Below are 19,687 nucleotides of genomic sequence, written 5' to 3'. Positions count from 1 at the left end.
CACACACAATTTATGTAAAGAGGATAAGGGAAAGTTAGAGAGAGAAAAGAGAAAAGAAGAAAGGAGGGTAGAGAGAATAAGGAGAGAAAAAAAGGAGAGATAGAAGGAGAAAGAGTAGAAATGCCAAGACCTAGTGCCCAAAGATCATTTCCATGTGTTCCAAGAAGTGAATGTTTCCTTCCTTGTCCACCCCCATTCCTTAAATTTGTTGTTTCTCCTTTTCCCCCTATGAACCCTAAGCTTGGAGATAGTGAGGTTTTGAAGATTATGTGATATTGGTGATGTTTTTGAGTAAATTAATCATTTAGAAAGCATATGGGATCAATATTGATGTGTTTATTGTGAGTTTGGAAGGTTGGGTAGCCATTAATGGGACCAAAAACTTGGATTTACGAATATAATTTTGTGCAGAACTTTTAGCTCAAGCTACATTTTCTAGCTTTAGCTGAATTTTGACAAAATAGAGCACTATGCGAATTTTAGTTGTAGCCACGATTATTAGCTCAAGCTAAATTTCAATTGAATTGGGACTGCTTGATTTTAGCTAGAGTTGAATTGTTTAGCTAAAGCTAAATTTCGAAGGAATTGAGATTGCACAAATCTAGCTAAAACTAAAATTTTTAGTTGAAGCTAAATTTTCTAGCTGAAGATAAATCATTTCAAATTTTTTTATTTTACCTTGAATGGTTTCTTGAGTGTTTTCAAATCAATTTCAAATGTGTATATAATGGTTTTATGAACTGTCATACCCTAATTTCGTTCGGGGACCATTTGCTTGTTGGGATGCGACCCTTGCTTGACCACTTCGAGGTACGACACCCATCGTTAGGCAATCCGTGAAGTTCCGCGATATGTCGGGAGTTGAAAGGAAGTGTTAATGTGCAATCCGTAAAGTTCCGTAACATTCCGGAAGCCAAAGAAGGGATGATTGCGTAATCCGTAAGGTTTCGTGACATTACGGAAAGAAAACAAGTATCATTACGTAATTCGTAAAGTTCCGTAACATTACGGAAAAAGAATCAGCAAAAAAATGGCAGAGGGGGTGTATTTAGTAAACAAGGTGTACAAATAGCAATCAGGCCCACTTGGGCATTCCAGGATCTTCCAACAGAAGGCGGTGCCTTCTGGTGGAAGCAACCCAACTCGCCTGGGCGAGCTGGGCGGCAACCACTTCCCTTTTTTCCCCTATAAATAGGGGGAGGAGGGTAGAACAAAAATGTTCAACCTTCCGGGTATCTGAGAATCACTTAAAATTAGTGAGAAAAATTGTTTCCATGAAGAAAATCTATGTCGAGGCGCTTCCGTAACGCTTTCAAGACGTTTCCGTGGGCAATTTCGCGTAGGGTTTCCACTGTTCTTCATCATTCTTCGTTCGCTCTTCGTCGTTCTTCGGTCTTCAACCGGTAAGTTCCAGAAATCGAACCTTTCAATTCATTCTATGTGCCCTTAGTGGTCCACACTTGTTTCACGTGCTTTTATTTTTATTTCATTTACTTTCCGTACCCCCTTTTGACGTACTTTAGTCATTTATTTAAATCACTTTATCGCCTAATCAAAAAATAAAATAAATTTCCACCGATCATTGGAATTGTAGCGTCTTTTAATTTCTGTTAGAATAAAATCCGACCGTTCGGTCATGCCATAACCACGTTTAAAACCAAAAAGAGGCAAAATAATAATATAATAATCAAAAAATATATCTTTTAATAAAATAATAAAAAAAATCAATCGGACGTTTTTCTTTGGGATTTTCTTTCTTAATCGAATTGACTAATAACCAAAGTGAAACTAAGGTTAAAATCAATTCATAAACCAAGCTTTTGTCATCATCTAAAAACCATTTTTTAAGGTCCAACGCCTTGAAATGGTCTTTTCCGCTTTTTTTTGTTAAACGTGGATTTTTAAAAAGCCTAAAATCAACACGTAACCTCTTTCAAAAAACCAAGAGATCATTAATGGTCCAATTCCTTAATGTTTTCTCTCCTTTCAAAAAGAATCAAAAGATCGTTTAATGGTCCAACGCCTTAAATGACCTTTTATTCAATCAAAATATATCTTGTAAAAAAGATAAAAACAATTTAACCAACGTTTAGTTCTCAAAGAACTACGTAGATCTGATTTCCTTATCACAATTGAGGAATACGTAGGACCAAGGGAAACACCCTTGTCGACCACAAAAAGATAAAAATATAAAAGGCACAAAAAGGCATAAAAACGTAAAAGGGAACATAAAACAAATTAAAGTCATGTTTGCACACTTAATTAAAGGTTGTTGTCCCTTGTGACAGACGCGTGGGGTGCTAATACCTTCCCCGTGCGTAAATACAACTCCCGAACGTTGGTGGCGACTCCATGCATTTTCCTTTCTTGGAAGACGCACCCATGAGTCTCGCGTCGCCCTCCCGCCGAAGGGTAGGTTGCGATAGTTGGCGACTCCACTGGGGACAATTGTTAGAGAGTTAGGCCAATCAATCAGTGTGCTTTCCTTACTATGGCTTCCCTTTTGTTCTTTTTCTTTGTCTTTTTTTTCTTTTTCTCTTCTTATGTTCTTGTGTATATAAACTCTTTTGATGCTTTTAGTGTGTTTTAAAATGTATGCATGAGGTAAATATTTATTCATTTGATGCGCACAAACACCAACACTATTTGCACACACAGTGAGTTGAAAAGGGGCCCTATACCCGGGTCCATGGGAACATAAGGAGTGGAGGTGAATCTGTGGTCATGCTAGGTCTCCGACTTGCTTGATTATAGTGAACCCTCATCTAGAGTTTTTCTCTTTGATGACATATTGTTGCTAGTAGTCCCTACTGCCGCAATATGTTCTTCGAAGGGGATGATACCTCTAGAGACCATGAAGAGAGATATGACCACCTCGGGAATTATCACTAAAAACCCTTTTAGCTCCCTCCCATGTAGGTCCCTAAAATACAGGCATGGAGCGAACACGCTACGTGCCACTTTTTTCACTGCCATGCATGTAGTCCTAAGTGTCATGTACCCCTTTCGCATATGCATTATGCGCGGGTTTTCGTCTTGATCCCCTCACTTTGGCAAACCAACGAAGAGTCTGTGTCACCTTCTTAAATACATACGTCGAGCGTCGTGCTGCCCCAAACGTTGTATCTAAGAAGGGGACAATTTCCCGGGTTCCCGTATTCATAAATTGCATCTGTGTCATATCCATTTCTTCATGAATTCATCCATTCCACCCATGATAGATGTCGGAGTTTTGATTCGTACTGGGTTTTTGTTTCACTTTAGTAAAACATGGGAACAAATCAAACTGGAAAAAGGTTCTATCAAGTCAAGATTAAGGGCCTAGATGTCACCAGCCTTAAGGAGTTGGGGAGGTTGATGGGACCTCTCCAAATGCAAGCCTTCCGCAAGGCGTACGGAAAGATTTTAGATTTGACCATAACAGAGATATTCATGGAAGCCGTTGTATCACTCACCCAATACTATGACCAGCCTTTGAGATGCTTCACATTTGGAGACTTCCAATTAGTACCGACTGTTGAAGAATTTGAGGAGATTCTAGGATGTCCTCTTGGGGGAAAAAAACCGTATCTTTTCTCCAGGTTTCTTCCCTCCTTGAGCAAGATTGCAATTGTGGTTAGGGATTCGGCAAGAGAGTTGGATCGTGTAAAGCAAACTCGAAACGGCGTAGTGGGCCTACCACGGAAGTACTTAAAAGGCAAGGCAAGGGATACGGCGAATCAAGAGGAGTGGGTCCCGTTTATGGACATATTAGCATTACTAATCTTTGGGGTTGTCCTCTTTCCAAAGGTGGACGATTTGGTGGACCTAGCCGCAATTGATGCGTTCCCATAGCAAAGAAAGCCCGGTGGTAGCTATCTTGGCAGACTTATTTGATACATTTGACCGAAGGTGCGAGAAGAGTAGCGCACGGATCATCTGCTGCTTGCCCGCTCTTTGTGTAAGGTTGGTTTCGCACCTATTCCAACAAGACATAAGGCATCCATGTCCGCTCCGAAGCCATCGCTCGTGTGTCGAAAAGAGAAGAGTAGATTGGGACCAACACTTGGCTGGGATAGGAGGTAGAACAATCAGCTGGTTTCCCCGATGGAAGGAAGGAAAGGAGGGAGTCCCCTTCTCATGTGGGGACTACCCAAACGTCCCGTTGATAGGGACGAGGGGTTGTATTAACTACAATCCCGCACTTGCTATAAGACAGTTAGGATACCCCATGAGGGGAGCACCGGCGAAAGAAAGCCTCTCTCCTTTCCTTGTGAGAGATTTCCGTGCGCAAAGTTTCAAGATTATACAAAGAGTCCACAAGGCGTGGGAAAGCCCATTAAGGAAAGATAAAGAACTTAGGGGCATCCGTAATGGCATCATCGGTGGTTATCATGAATGGCTGAAAGTTCGTACACGATGGTTAGATTGGCTCTCCAAGTTGAAAATTATCAACGAGGAGAACATTGAAGCTCCGGAAGAGGATGAAGAAGTCCGAGCTCTAAAAACCGAATTAGGAAAAGCGAGACATGCCAAAGAAAAAATCAAGTTAGTCGCTACAGACGTCCGGAAAGAGTGTGTCGAGTTACGAGAAGAAAATGCAGCTACCGCAAGAGCCCTTGAACAAGAAACCAAGAGGGCTCGCAAGGAAGAGCATGGCCGAGACAAATTCTGTGGAGCTTTGTGGGGCAGCAATAGTGAGCTCAAGCTTCGAAGGGAAGAGAGAGACCAATCATGAGCACATAGCATGGTCTTGAAAGAGGAGTTAGCTGCTTGCTCAAGGTCCAAAAGAATCTTGTCTCAGCGTTTATGTGAGACAAAGACCAATATGTTAGCCATCGTCAGCAAGTACCAAGAAGAATTAAATCTAGCCACGGCCCACGAGCACAAAGTGGCGGACAAATATGCCTGAGTGTACGCGGAAAAGGAGGCTAGAGGAAGGGTGATCGACATGTTACATCAAGAGGCAACAATGTGGATGGACCAATTTGCTCTTACTTTGAACGGGAGTCAAGAACTTCCCCGATTGCTAGCCAAGGCCAAAGCAATGGCGGACACCTACTCCACCCCTGAGGAGATCCACAGACTTCTCAGCTATTGTCAGCATATGATAGATTTAATGGCCCATATAATTAGAAACCGCTAGGAAGTTTGTATTGTCACTCAAATCTTGACTAGTTATAACTTTCTGAATAAAATATCCCGCATTTTTACTCCAAAGATCAGTACGAATCAAATCACTCCCACATTTTATCTCTAGCATGCATTCATTTTTCTTTACCTACTCCTCACGTTTGGTTTTTTAGGAAAAACGCCATAACTAAACGCGCCCCAAGGCATCCCTATCGCACCAGATCCAAATCTAGGAAGATGGGTGACCAAGAGGAGATACAGGAACAGATGAAAGCTGACATGTTGGTGTTGAAAGAGCAAATGGCTTCCATGATGGATGCCATGTTAGGAATGAGACAACTTATGGTGAATAACGTGGCCACCGCTGCCGCTGTTAGTTCGGCTACCGAAGCAGACCCAACTCTCCCAGCTACCGTGCACCATCCTCTCCCAAACGCGGTAGGACGAGAAAGGAACACACTGGGGCACATTAGCAACCCCCATTTGGGATACAACCGGGTGGCTTACCCTTATGGATTACCACCTAATTACACGCCACTAGTCATGCGTGATGACGCGGGTCATGTCCCTTCTCCTGTCCTTGAAGGGGAGCCTCCTCGACCGTCAGATGAGGTTCACGAGGATCATAGAGAGTATGCCCAAGGAGACGTCGATTTCTACCCCCCGGTCCCCGTCGAGGGGCCGGCACCCAACATACTGCCTCAGCCCAACCTCCCAGCACAACCAATATTCTTGTCCACAGAAGGACCACCCCTGGCAGTGGAAGAAAGAAGGAAACTCAATCTCATCGAAGAGAGATTGAGAGCTGTTGAAGACTTTGGCGATTATCCGTTCGCAGACATGGCGGATTTTTGCTTGGTACCGAACGTTGTCATCCCCCCAAAATTCAAGGTACCTGATTTCGACAAGTACAAGGGGACGACTTGTCCTAAGAACCATCTCAAGATGTATTGTCGCAAGATGGGGGCACATTCTAGGGATGAAAAGTTGTTAATGCACTTTTTCCAAGATAGCTTGGCTGGAGCCGCGATCATTTGGTACACTAATCTGGAAGCTTCCCACATCCGTACTTGGAAGGATCTAATTACTGCCTTCCTTAGGCAATATCAGTATAATTCCAATATGGCTCTCGATCGCACTCAGTTTCAGAACATGGTTAAAAAGAAAGTGAGACCTTTAAAGAGTACGCTCAGCGGTGGAGAGACCTAGCAGCACAAGTGGCCCCTCCCATGGTCGAAAGGGAAATGATTACAGTGATGGTAGACACCTTGCCGGTGTTTTACTATGAGAAGTTAGTGGGCTACATGCCCTCCAGCTTCGCAGACTTGGTATTCGCCGGGGAAAGAATTGAAGTAGGTTTGAAGAGAGGGAAGTTCGATTACGTCTCCTCCACAAGTACCAACGCTAGGAGGATCGGAGCAACTGGGGCAAAAAGGAAGGAAGGAGATACCCATGCTGTCACTTCAGCGCCCGGATGGATCAAGCCACCGCAGACCTCTCACGAAACCCATCAGTACGTGCAACATCACCCGAGCTTCTCGGCTCGCACCGGGGACTCTTCCAATTCAGCACCCGTACAACCTAGAGTGCCCGCACCCATCCAGAGGGAGGCCCCCCCAAGCTCCGGCTCCAACGCCGACTCGCCTGGCCGACAACGCCCACTTTGGCGCCGGTTCCAACGCGATAAGGAACTTCCCCCAAGGCCAACTCTAGAATTCACCCCGATCCCAATGACGTACAAAGACCTCTTGCCGTCCCTTATCGCCAACCAGATGGCTATGATATCACCCAGGAAGATCTACAAGCCTCCTTTCCCAAAGTGGTATAACCCTGACGCAACCTGCGCATACCATGGGAAAACCCGGGGCCACTCCACCAAAAAATGCCTGGCCCTTAAATACAAGGTCCAACATTTGATAGACGCCAGATGGCTGACGTTCCAAGAGGACCGGCCCAACGTGAAAACGAACCCGCTCGCCAATCATGGAGGGGGAGCAGTTAATGCCATTGAGTCGGGTAGGCCGCGTAGGTCCAAGCTTTTGAAGAACGTGACGACCCCCAGGAGGTTTATCTATGAGGCCCTACAAAAGGAGGGCGTAATTCCCCGCGGTGGGCACGGGGAAGACTCCTGTTTGATGCATCCCGACAAGCTACATAACATGGAAAAATGTTTAGCAGTGGAGGACCTGTTACAACTGATGATAGATCGAGGCCGACTGGAAGTCAGCGATGAGGGGAGTGAAAAGCAGCATATATGTATGCAGTCCACAGATGAGAGAAGTTTTGGAAGGCCTAAGCCTTTGGTGGTATATTTCACCAGAGACACAGCCCCCCAAACGCCCCGATACCCCTCGAAAGTTAAACCTGTTCCGTTTCCATACCGAAACAGCCACATAGTTCCGTGTAGGTATGCGCCTCCAAGCGAAAGGAAGGAAGAGGCCACCGGCATCAGCTCGTTGTCAGCCAAGGTAACCACTATCACGGGGCTGAGCGGCGTGACCCGCAGCGGTCGCGTGTTTGTACCCCCCGACCTGCCGACACAACCCGTAAACGTTAAAGGGAAGGCAAAAATAACGGAAGGACAGGATGACGAAATGATCCCCACTTCGAACGAGAATATTCCAGTAAAAGGTCTTCCGGAGAAAAGGGATGGTTGTGGCAAGAAAGAAGTATCACTAGAGGAGGCAGGCGAGTTCCTCCGCATTATTTAGCAAAGCTAGTTCAAGGTCATTAAGCAGCTCAATGTTATGGGGTGCGTATGGGGTCAGCACGATGACTCTGGGAAGAAGGAACAAGCCATTTACTATTTAAGCAAGAAGTTTACCGCCTGTGAGATGAATAACTCAATGTTGGAAAGGACGTGTAGCACCTTGGTGTGGGCATCACATCATCTTAGGCAGTACATGCTCAGTCATACCACTTGGCTTATTTCCAAAATGGATCCCGTGAAATACATCTTTGAGAAACCGGCCCTCACGGGACGAATCGCTAGGTGGCAGGTACTACTATCTGAATTTGATATTGTGTATGTCACCCAAAAGGCAATAAAGGGAAGCACCTTGGCAGATTATTTGGCCCAACAACCCCTCCAAGATTATCGGCCAATGCACCCTGAGTTCCCGGATGAAGACATCATGGCCCTATTCGAAGAGAAGCGGACACACGAGGATATAGACAAAATGGATTGTTTGTTTCGATGGGGCATCTAATGCTTTGGGCCATGGAGTAGGGGTAGTCCTTGTATCCCCAGATGATCAATGTATCCCTTTCACGACTAAGCTGGGTTTCGATTGTACCAAATGATCGAGGAGGTCCACGAGGGTTCGTTTGGAACGCACGCCAATGGGCATGCTATGGCCATGAAGATCCTTAGAGCAGGTTATTATTGGCTCACCATGGAAAGTGATTGCTGCACCCATGTAAGGAAATGCCATAAATGTAAAGCGTTCACAGACAATGTCAATGTTTCGCCGCATCCTCTGAATGTCATGTCTGCCCCTTGGCCCTTTTCCATGTGGGGGATAGATGTCATAGAGGCCATTGAACCCAAGGCTTCAAACGGTCATCGCTTCATTCTCGTGGCGATAGATTATTTAACCAAATGGGTCGAGGCGGCGTCCTACACCAATGTCACGAGGAGCATGGTGGTCAGATTCATAAAGAGGGAGCTGATTTGTCGGTACGGACTCCCTAGGAAGATCATTATTGACAATGGCACCAATCTGAATAACAAAATAATGCGGGAAATGTGCGAGGATTTCAAAATCCAGCATCATAACTCCACCCCCTATCGGCCGAAGATGAATGGGGCTGTGGAGGCTGCAAACAAAAATATTAAGAAATTTATTCAGAAGATGACAGTGTCGTACAAAGATTGGCATGAAATGTTACCTTTTGCCCAGCATGGGTACCGAACCTCGGTATGAACTTCTACTGGGGCAACACCGTTCTCCTTGGTTTATGGGATGGAAGCGATACTCCCGTTTGAGGTAGAGGTCCCTTCCCAGAGGATACTAGCAGAATCGGGCCTAAAAGAATCAGAGTGGGCTCAAACACGCTACGACCAACTCAACCTTATTGAAGGTAAGCGTTTGACGGCCATGAGCCATGGGCGCTTGTATCAACAAAGGATGAAGAACGAGTTCGACAAGAAGGTATGCTCACACAAGTTCCATGAGGGGGACCTTGTGCTGAAAAAGGTGTCCCACGCTGTTAAAGATAACCGTGGGAAGTGGACCCCGAATTATGAAGGGTCGTTCGTTGTTAAGAAGGTTTTCTCTGGGGGAGCCTTGATACTCGCTAACATGGACGATGAGGAACTGCCTTCGCCAGTAAACTCGGATGTCGTCAAAAGATATTACGCCTAGAGCGGCACTAAAATGGCCATTTCATTCACGTGTATAGGGTGATGTTGCTTGACCAAGAGAGGCCTAATAAAATGAGTATATGTTCTTTTTCACCACTGATAGTGTTAGTCTTTGTTTTCTTTAAAATGTTTATTTCTTGGATCATAGGGGTGCGACGAGCGCGAATTTAAGGAAATAACCAAAAGTAAGAATATGCGCATGCATTTGCATTTTTTGTCTTGTAGGACCTATAGTAATGCTGCATGGAGCACGCAATCCAGGGCATGAAGAGAGGTAAGTATCTCTCTTAAAAAAAGAGAGAGAGTTAGCTCGCTTGGGCGAGCACACCTTGCACAAATTAGATAAAAAGGGGGTTGGGGTGAGTTTTCTTCACCCAAAACTCCCCCCCCCCTCACTCAAGAACTTCATTGTTCACGGAAACAACAGGAGAGGTAGCCCCCCAAGCTTCCATTGCAGGGTTTCTGCTTCCCCTTTTGCATTTTGATTCGCTCCCTACAGGTAAGTGCACTTCCCCTTTATTCTTTGGCTCTCCATTGATGTATTTTAGTGGCTTAGTTGCTCAATTTTTGCCAATTTCATGAGACAATGTATGCTTGGATTCACGCTTGTTTGTTTGAATTAGAGGGTTGTGGGGGATGGCCTTAGGCCTAATGTGGGTTCTGAAATTGTTGGGCACATCACATTGCCCCCATTCTTTTTTTTCCCCCATACTTAAGGTGCGCCCACCAAGTGCTCGGTGAAATACCTCAATGGAATTTGGGCATGGTTTTGTGAATTTTAGAGTGTAGAACTGACTTGTGGGTATAGGGACAGCTTGTAGAGGTTAGAATAAGTGCCAAAATTAAGGACTTAGACCTAGGGTCCAAGCTTTTGGTTTTGAGTGCAAGTAAGCATGAAGTTGAAAGCATTGAGATAGGGATTCCCCTTTAGCCTAGCAAACGTTTTTAGGGCTGCACCATGATGTTTGCCTTACACCTAGATGTTTGAGAATGTTGTTCATCATGCACATGTAGATGTAGAGTAGGTGGCAAAATACCTCACAAGATATATGTATGTTGCATATAGATAGCAAAAAGTGCCTCACCCAAACATATGTGTAGGTGGCAAGATACCTCACCAAAAAACCCTTGTTGAATTGAAATGTAATTTGAGTAGCAAGATACTTGGATACGCATGAAATGTATTTTTTTTTGGGTAGCAAAGATTTTTGGAATATGCGTGTGTACAAGTTTAGCAAAGGCATGCGTGTATATGATCTTTGGGTAGCAAAATACTTCAAGTATGTATGTGTATAAGTTTAGCAAAGAAATGCATGTATCTAATTTGGGTAGCAAGATGCTTTGAATGTGCATGAATATAGATTTTAGGTGGCGAAGCATCTTGCGTGCATCTTGCCCTAAATTTAAATTGATGTTTGTGTTGGAAGCAATTGTATGCCATTTTTACTTGGTCAGCCTTTAAAATGACACTTCCTTGTAAATTGACTTCCCAAACGTTTGTCTTCGCAGGAAATGGCTCCGAAAAAGCTTTCCACGAAAAGGTCTAGAAAGGAGGCTGCGGGGGAAGGCTCCAGTACCGCCTTGGAATTTGATAGTCACCGGTTTTGGAGCGCCGAGCACCAACAGCGCTTCGAGGCCATCAAAGGGTGGTCGTTCCACAGAGAGAGGCGCGCCCAACTCAGGGAAGATGAGTATACGAACTTTCAGGAGGAGATAGCTCACAGACGTTGGACGTCGCTGGTAACTCCCATGGCTAAGTTTGACCCTGAGATAGTCCTAGAATTCTACGCTAATTCTTGGCCCATAGAGGAGGGAGTGCGAGACATGCACGCCTAGGCAGGCATAGGGTGATGCAGATCAGGCCGCAGACGCACCGCCACCACCTCATCAGGCCGGTCCTGCTGGATCACTAGGCATCGAGCGTTATCTATAGCACTTGGTTTGCCAGCAGGCGGCCAACCACCGCTGACAGGTGCAGATACACGAGTGTCTCTACCGTTTCAGCCGCAGTCAGCAGGGGCAGAGTTCCACCCCTTTTGTATGCCCTACCCCGGAGCAGTTTGTTTTGTGCATACATTTTGTTTGGATTATTGCGTTAGTGCTTATTTTGTTATTGTCGATAATATTTGTTGAAATTCCGGAACCGTGTAGAGTTTTCATTTAGGAACCTCATCCTAAAGTAAAACGAACAAACGTCGTGATAACGCCAAGAATAGAAAAAGAAAGAGGCGTTGTGAACAAAATGTCATATTTGTATATAAAGAAAATAAAAGAATTTTTTGTATATAAACAATGTGTGAAAAGAGTTTTTGTATATAAAAAATGTGTGAAAAGAGTTTTTGTATATAAACAATGTGTGAAAAGAATTTTTGTATATAAACAATGTGTGAAAAGATTTTTATATAAACAACGAGGGTATAATTAAAAGGGGAAAAGAAATCTATGAAAAGGAATAGAGATTTTATATAGACCATGTCGGTATAGAGAGAAAGAGTTTTTCAATGCGTGTGTATATAGAGAAAAAAGTTTTTTTTCCATGTATAGGAATGTAGGTGTAGAAGGAAAAAAAGGATTTTCTCATAGATAGCGATGGATGTATAGTTTTTTTTTGCAAACATGCATAAGAAAAAATGATACAAATAGAAAAGGGAAAGAAAGACCTCGAAGGTCGGCATGTTATGGTCATAGGAAGCACAAATCATTCGTAGAGAGCAAACATATCTTTTGGAAACAAGAAATTGACGCTAAGAGTTTATTTTCCAAAATAATCGAGATAAGAATGGATGGATTCGTTGAACCAATGAAAGAATATAATTTGGAAACGTTTGGTCTACTTGCGTAAATCCCAAGCCTTAGTATCATAATGCCATAAGCTGGATGCTTGAGTACCTACCTAGCTGTATGCATGACTAATTTTGCGCGTTGTTTCCAAATCATCATTGTTGCGCGCACCTCGTGAAAATAATATGGGAGTTTAACCCGAAACCGACACCCTGACACATGAATTTGTTTTGCCCCAAATATCAAAATCGGGCACGCACGGTGAAAAGACCATGTTGAGACACAACCTTAAGCTACCTTGAACCTTGACCCATGAAGAGAATCCTCATCCTTCCCCCCGGAGAAGAGGACAACAGTATTTCCTCAAGGGAGAGCGAATAACGAATTCTAAAACTCGAATTCCCAATCAAAGATCAAAAAAAAGGAGGAGAGGAAGAAATGAAAAGGAAGAAATGAAAAGAAAGAAATGAAAAGGAAAAGAAGGATTCCCGATCGAAGATCGGAAGAAAGTAAAAAGGAAAAGATCGGAGGAAAACAGAATAGTTCCCGATCAATAAAGGAAACCAAGAAAGAGAATAGAAGGTCTTCAGACCAGATAAATTTTCGGCGAGGTAAATGACCGCTGGCAAAGGGAAAACCCATTTTGAAGTGGTTCTTCCTTTGGGATTGCCATTCAGGGTCGCTCCCAACTGGCGATGTCGCGCGTGTAATCTTTTGGTTCGATAAGAAATCATGTGCATAATAAAGTCATGGTGCAGCTATGGTTTGGAATTAGGGTAAAACACTTACCTGTGTGCGTTTTTATACACTATGAGTGATTTTATTCCCAGTTTCAGTTTGACCCGACGTTTCCCTTGAATGTTCATTTAAAAGTTAAACGTTGACATCCTACCCTTCATTTTCGGTTACAAGGAAAACTATTTTGGCATATGCATATTGTTTCTCTAAAATATGCTGCTCTTGTGAATGATTTATTTTTCCTTGCTAAAGCATGTTCGCCTTTTAGGTGAAAGAACCTGGTGGACCATTCGGTCCTAAAATCAAATCTTATTCAGAGCCCCATGAATTGATTGCCTAGTGCTGTTCATGCATCCTCTACCATCGAGTTTGGAGCCCCACAAATTGATTGTCTAGCGTTGTTCATGCGTCCTCCACCATCTTATTCGGAGCCCCATGAATTGATTGCCTAGCACTATTCATGCATCCTCCACCATCGAGTCCAGAGCCCCACGAATTGATTGTCTAGCGTTGTTCGTGCATCCTCCACCATCAAATCTTATTCGAAGCCCCATGAATTGATTGCCAAGCACTGTTCATGCGTCCTCCACCATCAAGTCTGGAGCCCCACGAATTGATTGCCTAGCGTTGTTCGTGCATCCTCCACCATCAAATCTTATTCGGAGCCCCATGAATTGATTGCCTAGCGCTCTTCATGCGTCCTCCACCATCGAGTCCGGAGCCCCACGAATTGATTGCCTAGCGCTGTTCGTGCATCCTCCACCATCAAATCTTATTCGGAGCCCCATGAATTGATTGCCTAGCGCTGTTCATGCATCCTCCACCATCGAGTTCGAAGCCCCACGAATTGATTGCCTAGCGTTGTTCGTGCATCGTCCATCATCGAGTCCGGAGTCCCATGAATTGATTTCCTGGTGCTGTTCATGCGTCCTCCGTTATCAAGTACGGAGCCTTCGGTGAGGGGAAAATACAATCTTTGTTATTTTCCCAATCGGTTCCTTCGCCAAAAATGTGTATACATGTATATTATGTTATTTTTTGTTTGTTTTGTTTTGTGTTGTGCAGAGAAAAAAGAAGGAGAGACGAGAGTCAATTATTTCAAATAGTTTTGGTTAGAACTATTGTGATTAAGATCAATTAAATCCCCATGTTGGGCAAAGGATGGCCTTAGGGAATCATCATAGATTAATTACGGAAAAGGCTAAGACAGACGAAATCAGTGTCTTATCTTTATTTTCCTCCTATCTCTGATAAAAGGTAAGTAAAGAAGGGCAACTGTTATACTCTAATTTCGTCCGGGGACCATTGTTTGATGGCATGCAACCTTCGCTTGACCGCTTCGAGGAACATGACACCCATCGTTAAGCAATCCGTGAAGTTTCGTGACATGTCGGGAGTCGAAAGGAAACATTATTGCGCAATCCGTAAAGTTCCGTAACATTTCAGAAGCCGAAGAGGGGATGGTTGCGTAATCTGTAAAGTTTCGTGACATTACGAAAAGAAAATAAGTATCGTTATGTAATTCGTGAGGTTCCGTAACATTACGGAAAAAGAATCAGCAAAAAAGGGCAATAGGGGTGTATTTAGTAAAATGGGGGGTGCAAATAGTAATTTTCAAATCTGGCCCTTCTAGAGGTTTCTGGGCATTTTCTTGCTTAAGGTGGAAGCAACCTAGCTTGCCTGGGCGAGCTGGGTGGCAACCACCTCTTCCGTTTTGTTAAAAAATGGCTTCCGGGACACCCGTAATGCTTCCGTAAAATTCCCATAACCCTAAATAAGCATATTTCACTTAATATGGGTGAAAAGGAAGAGAATAAAAGAAGAAAATCAAGTCCTATAGGCTTTCGTAACTTTTTTGTAAATTACGAAAGAAGGGGGTGAGCTTATCAAAATGGGGAGGTACAAATAGAAATTTTTAAATTTTGAATTGGGCCTTCCAAAGTGTTTTTTGAAGCTGGATTGCTTCTAGAGGAAGCAATGCAGCTCGCCTGGGCGAGCTGGGCGACAACCTCCTCCCCCTTTTTCCTATAAAAAGGCAAATGGGGGTTGTTCTAAGGGTCCCTGATTCTCCTGGCTATGCATTTCAGCTGTTTTGGGTGAAAAAAATTGTTTCGGTGAAGAAAATGCAAGCCGAGGTGCTTTCGTAACGCTTCCGAGAGGTTTCCGTAAGCAAATCCGTGAAGGTTTTCCTCCGTTCTTCATCCGTTCTTCGTTCTTCAACAGGTAAGTTTCCTAATCTGAGACTTTTATTTCATTTCTTGTTTTCTTGGCTTTCATCTTTATTTCGTTCAATTTCAGTTTCTTTTTCTTCCATTTTTAACGAGCTTTAACCGATCGTTTAAGCCGTTTTCTCGCCTAATAAATGATGAAATGAATTTCAACCGATTATTTGCGTTGTAATCTCGTTTAATCACTGTTAAAACAAAATCTAACCGATCGTTCACATTGTAACCTCGGTTAAACAAAAAAAAAGGCAAAATAATAATAAAATAATCAAAATATCTTTAAATAAAATAATAAAAAAAATAAATCGGACGTTTTTCTTTGGAAGTTTCCTTGAATGAATTGACTAATAACCAAAGTGAAACTAAGGCTAAAATCAACTCACAAATCAAGCTTTGTTCGCAAAAATCACTGAAAACCGTTTTAAGGTCCACCGCCTTAAACGGTCCTCTTTGCTTTTATTCGGTTAACACGAACCGTTCAAAAGCATGAAAATTAACACATCACTTTACTGCCTTCGCGAGAACTACGTAGGTCTGATTTCCTCTTCGATGGAGGATACGTAGGAACAAAAGCCCCGCTTTTGTCGACCTCAAAAATAAAAAAGAGACAAAAATTTAGGATACATAATTTCACGCAACTCTAAATCTAAGGCTGTTGTCCTTTGGGACAAATGTGAGAGGTGCTAATACCTTTCTCAAGCGTAAACATAACTCCCAAATCTGGAATATTCTTTATGACCAGTTTCCTTTGGTTTTTCTAACATTTTCCTTTCAATAAACATTGGTGGTGACTCCGCGCATTTTCCTCTCATGGAAGACGCACCCGCGAGCCCCGCGTCGCTCGCCCGCAAAAGGGTAGGTTGCGACAGCAGCCAATAAGAATATGAAGAAGATTATCCAGAAGATGACCGTGTCATACAAAGATTGGCACGAGATGCTCCCATTCGCGTTGCACAGTTACCGAACCTCAGTGCACACATCAACCGGGGCAACGCCGTTCTCATTGGTATATGGAATGGAGGCTGTGCTACCGTTTGAGGTGGAAGTCCCGTCATTAAGAATCTTGGCGGAATCTAGATTAAAGGAATTGGAATGGGCCCAAGCACGTTTCGATCAGCTTAATCTCATAGAAGACAAGCGTTTGGTCACCATGAGTCATGGGCGTTTATATCATAAACAAGTGAAGAACGCTTTTGACAAGAAGGTACGTACGGGCCGGTTCAGTGAAGGGGACTTAGTGTTGAAGAAAGTCTCCCAAGCTCTGAAAAACAACAGAGGGAAGTGGGTCCCAAACTACGAAGGGCCTTTCATTGTAAAAAGGGCTTTCTCTGGAGGGGCCCTGGTGCTCACCAACATGGATGGCGAGGAGCTACCTTCACCCGTGAACTCCGATGTTGTCAAGCGGTACTACGCTTAGGATCTGGGGCAATTGAGGAAGTCGCTGCATGTTCTTTTATTTTTTGTGTGTCCTTCTTGGTTTCCCCCAGGGATTCCTGCCCTTTGTAATTTCTCATCGCAGTCTTTTAAAAGAAAAGAACATGGGATTGAGGTCCCGGTCCTCACTTTGTGTTTCAAAATATGTGCAGTATTTGATAACCTGAGCCTTTTTACTCAGTCCATGGGATGCCCCAAGCGCTTAATTAAAACTGAACCTGACCAGCTTTCACTAAAAAGATTATTGTATTTGAAAACACTCATGCATATGCATACACATGCATATTTTGTTATCTTATGACAGGAGCAGAATCGTCTTTGGCAATGGTCAAATGCCGGGCCGAATCCAAAGGCAGAAACCAATCAAGGTAAACGGTAACGCGGCCACAACTTACCGCGCAATGTCGTTTCCTGCTTTCAGGTACTTAGGGACAGACAAAAGTAGAGGCTAGGATCGCGATCGATGGATCGTCGTCCCATGCCCAGCTCTGGACAAGCGAAAAGCGCAGCTGGGAGGCAGCCTATTATCCTTTAAATTCCAAGTAATTATTACTGTTATGTCTTTAAAGTAAATGTCGGATGCCTAATCTACCCTAAGGGGGTTCGAGTAAGCGAACGCCGATCCGTAGAGAGCGCATACCTGTGTCTTCCCCCTCAAAAAAAAAATACAGGTTAGCTCGCCTGGGCGAGCACCCCTGCACCTGGGAACATAAAAACGAGGGAGGGGGAGTTTCTCTCCACCCAAAACTCCCCTCCCTCATTCAAAAAATGCAAACACCCACGGGATTTGCAAATTTTCACCCCTAGACCACCATTTTTGCGCTTTTGCTTCCATTCTTAGTGTTTTTGGTCACTCCATACAAGTAAGTGCACTACCCTTTGGTTTCTAGCTTTCCATTGATGCCTTTTATGCTTTGAATGATACATAATTTGACCAATTCCGAGACAAGTTAGGGCAAATTTATGTGTTGTTTATTTGAATTGAGGGGTTGTAGGGGATGGCCTTAGGCCTAGGGTGTGTTCTGAAATGATGGGGCAAGCCACATTGCCCCTATTCCCATGTTACTGGCACCCAAAAGTGCGCCCACCATGTGCTCGGTGAAATGCCTCAATAGAATTTGGGCATGGTTTTGTGAACTTTGGATTGTGGGGCTGACTTGTGTGTATATGGATAGCATGTAGAGGTTAGAATAAGTGCCCAAATTAAGGACTTAGACCTAGGAATCCAAGCCTTTGGTTTTGAGTGCAAGAAAGCATGAAAATGAAAGCATTGTGATAGGGATTTCCCTTTAGGCCAACAGCTGATTTTTGGGGCTGCACCATGATGTTTGCCTTACACCTATATGTTTGAGAATGTTGTTCATCATGTACATATAGATGTAGAGTAGGTGGCAAAATACCTCACAAGATATATGTATGTTGCATATAGATAGCAAAAAGATGCCTCACCAATAACCTTGTTGAATTGAAATGTAATTTGAATAGCAAAGATATTTGAATATTCATGAAATGTAATTTTTTTGGTAGCAAAGATTCTTTGAATATGCATGTGTACAAGTTTAGCAAAGACGTACGTGTATATGATCTTTGGGTAGCAAAAATACTTCAAGTATGCATGTGTATAGGTTTAGCAAAGAAATGCATGTGTGTAGTTTGAGTAGCAAAATGCTTTGAATATGCATGAGTATGGTTTTTAGGTAACGGAGCATCTTGCGTGCATGTATGATCATAAAGGTATGCATGTGAGTTTGCCCTAAATTTAAATTGATGTTCGTGTTGGAAGCAGTTGTATGCCATTTTTACTTGGTCAGCCTTTAAAATGACACTTTCTTGTAAATTGACTTTCCAAACGTTTGTCTTCGCAGGAAATGACTCCAAAAAAGCTTTCCACGAAGAGGTCTAGAAGAGACGTCGCAGTGGAAGGGTCCAGTGCCACCCCTGAGTTTGATAATCATAGTTTCCGGAGCGCCGAGCACCAGCAGCGCTTCGAGGCCATCAAAGGATGGTCGTTCCACAGAGGGAGGCGCGTCCAGCTCAGGGAGGATGAGTATACGGACTTTCAGAAGGAGATAGCTCGCAGACATTGGACGTCGTTGGTGACTCCCATGGCTAAGTTTGACCCAGAGATAGTCCTGGAGTTCTATGCTAAAGCTTGGCCCACAGAGGAGGGAGTGCGAGACATGCGTTCATGGGTGAGGGGTCAGTGGATTCCCTTTGATGTAGACGCCCTCGGCCAGTTCCTGGGTGACCCGCTTGTTTTGGAGGAAGGCCAGCAGTGTGAGTTCGGCCAGAGGAGGAACAAGGCCGACGGGTTCGACGAGGAGGTCATTGCCCAGCTGTTATGCACACCGGGGCAGGATTTCGCCCGGACCGCTACAGGGAGGCGGGTGCGGATCATGCGCACCAGCATGACCACTTTGACACAGACGTGGATGACACTGTTGCTCAGCAATGTCTTGCCTAGCGATCATAACTCCGATCTCCCTCTGCCTAAGTGTCAGTTGGTGTATGCCATCCTGACACGGATGAGTGTCCACGTGGCCCAGGTGATTGCTGACGCCATCTATTTGTTTGCAGGTATGCCACCCACCAGGCACCCTCTGGACCCGGATAAGTCTAATAGGGCCCTGGGGTTTCCAGCATTGATCACGGGCCTCTGCCAGTCGTTCGGGGTTCCCGTCACCCCCAGTAAGGTGATCCGACTGCCGATCACCTGGGCCTTCATCGAGAAGTACTGCACGCCTAGGTAGGCGCAGAGTGAGGCACATCAGGCCGCAGACGCACCGCCACCACCTCATCAGGTCGATCCAGTTGGATCACTAGGCATGGAGCGTTATCTACAGCACTTGGTTCGCCAGCAGGCGGCCAACCACCGGGTGCAGGTACAGATATATGAGTGTCTTTACCGGTTTAGCCTTAGTCAACAGGGGCAGGGTTTCGCTCCTTTTGCAAGCCCTACTCCAGAGCAGTTTGGGGCTGAGATCGCATGGCCCGGAGACTGGCCTGAGGCCCAGGCAGGGGAGGAGCACGT

Source organism: Glycine max, chromosome 1 (assembly GCF_000004515.6).
Source record: "Glycine max cultivar Williams 82 chromosome 1, Glycine_max_v4.0, whole genome shotgun sequence".
NCBI classification, from domain to species: Eukaryota; Viridiplantae; Streptophyta; class Magnoliopsida; order Fabales; family Fabaceae; genus Glycine; species Glycine max.
Note: the sequence above shows the minus strand (reverse complement) of the source record.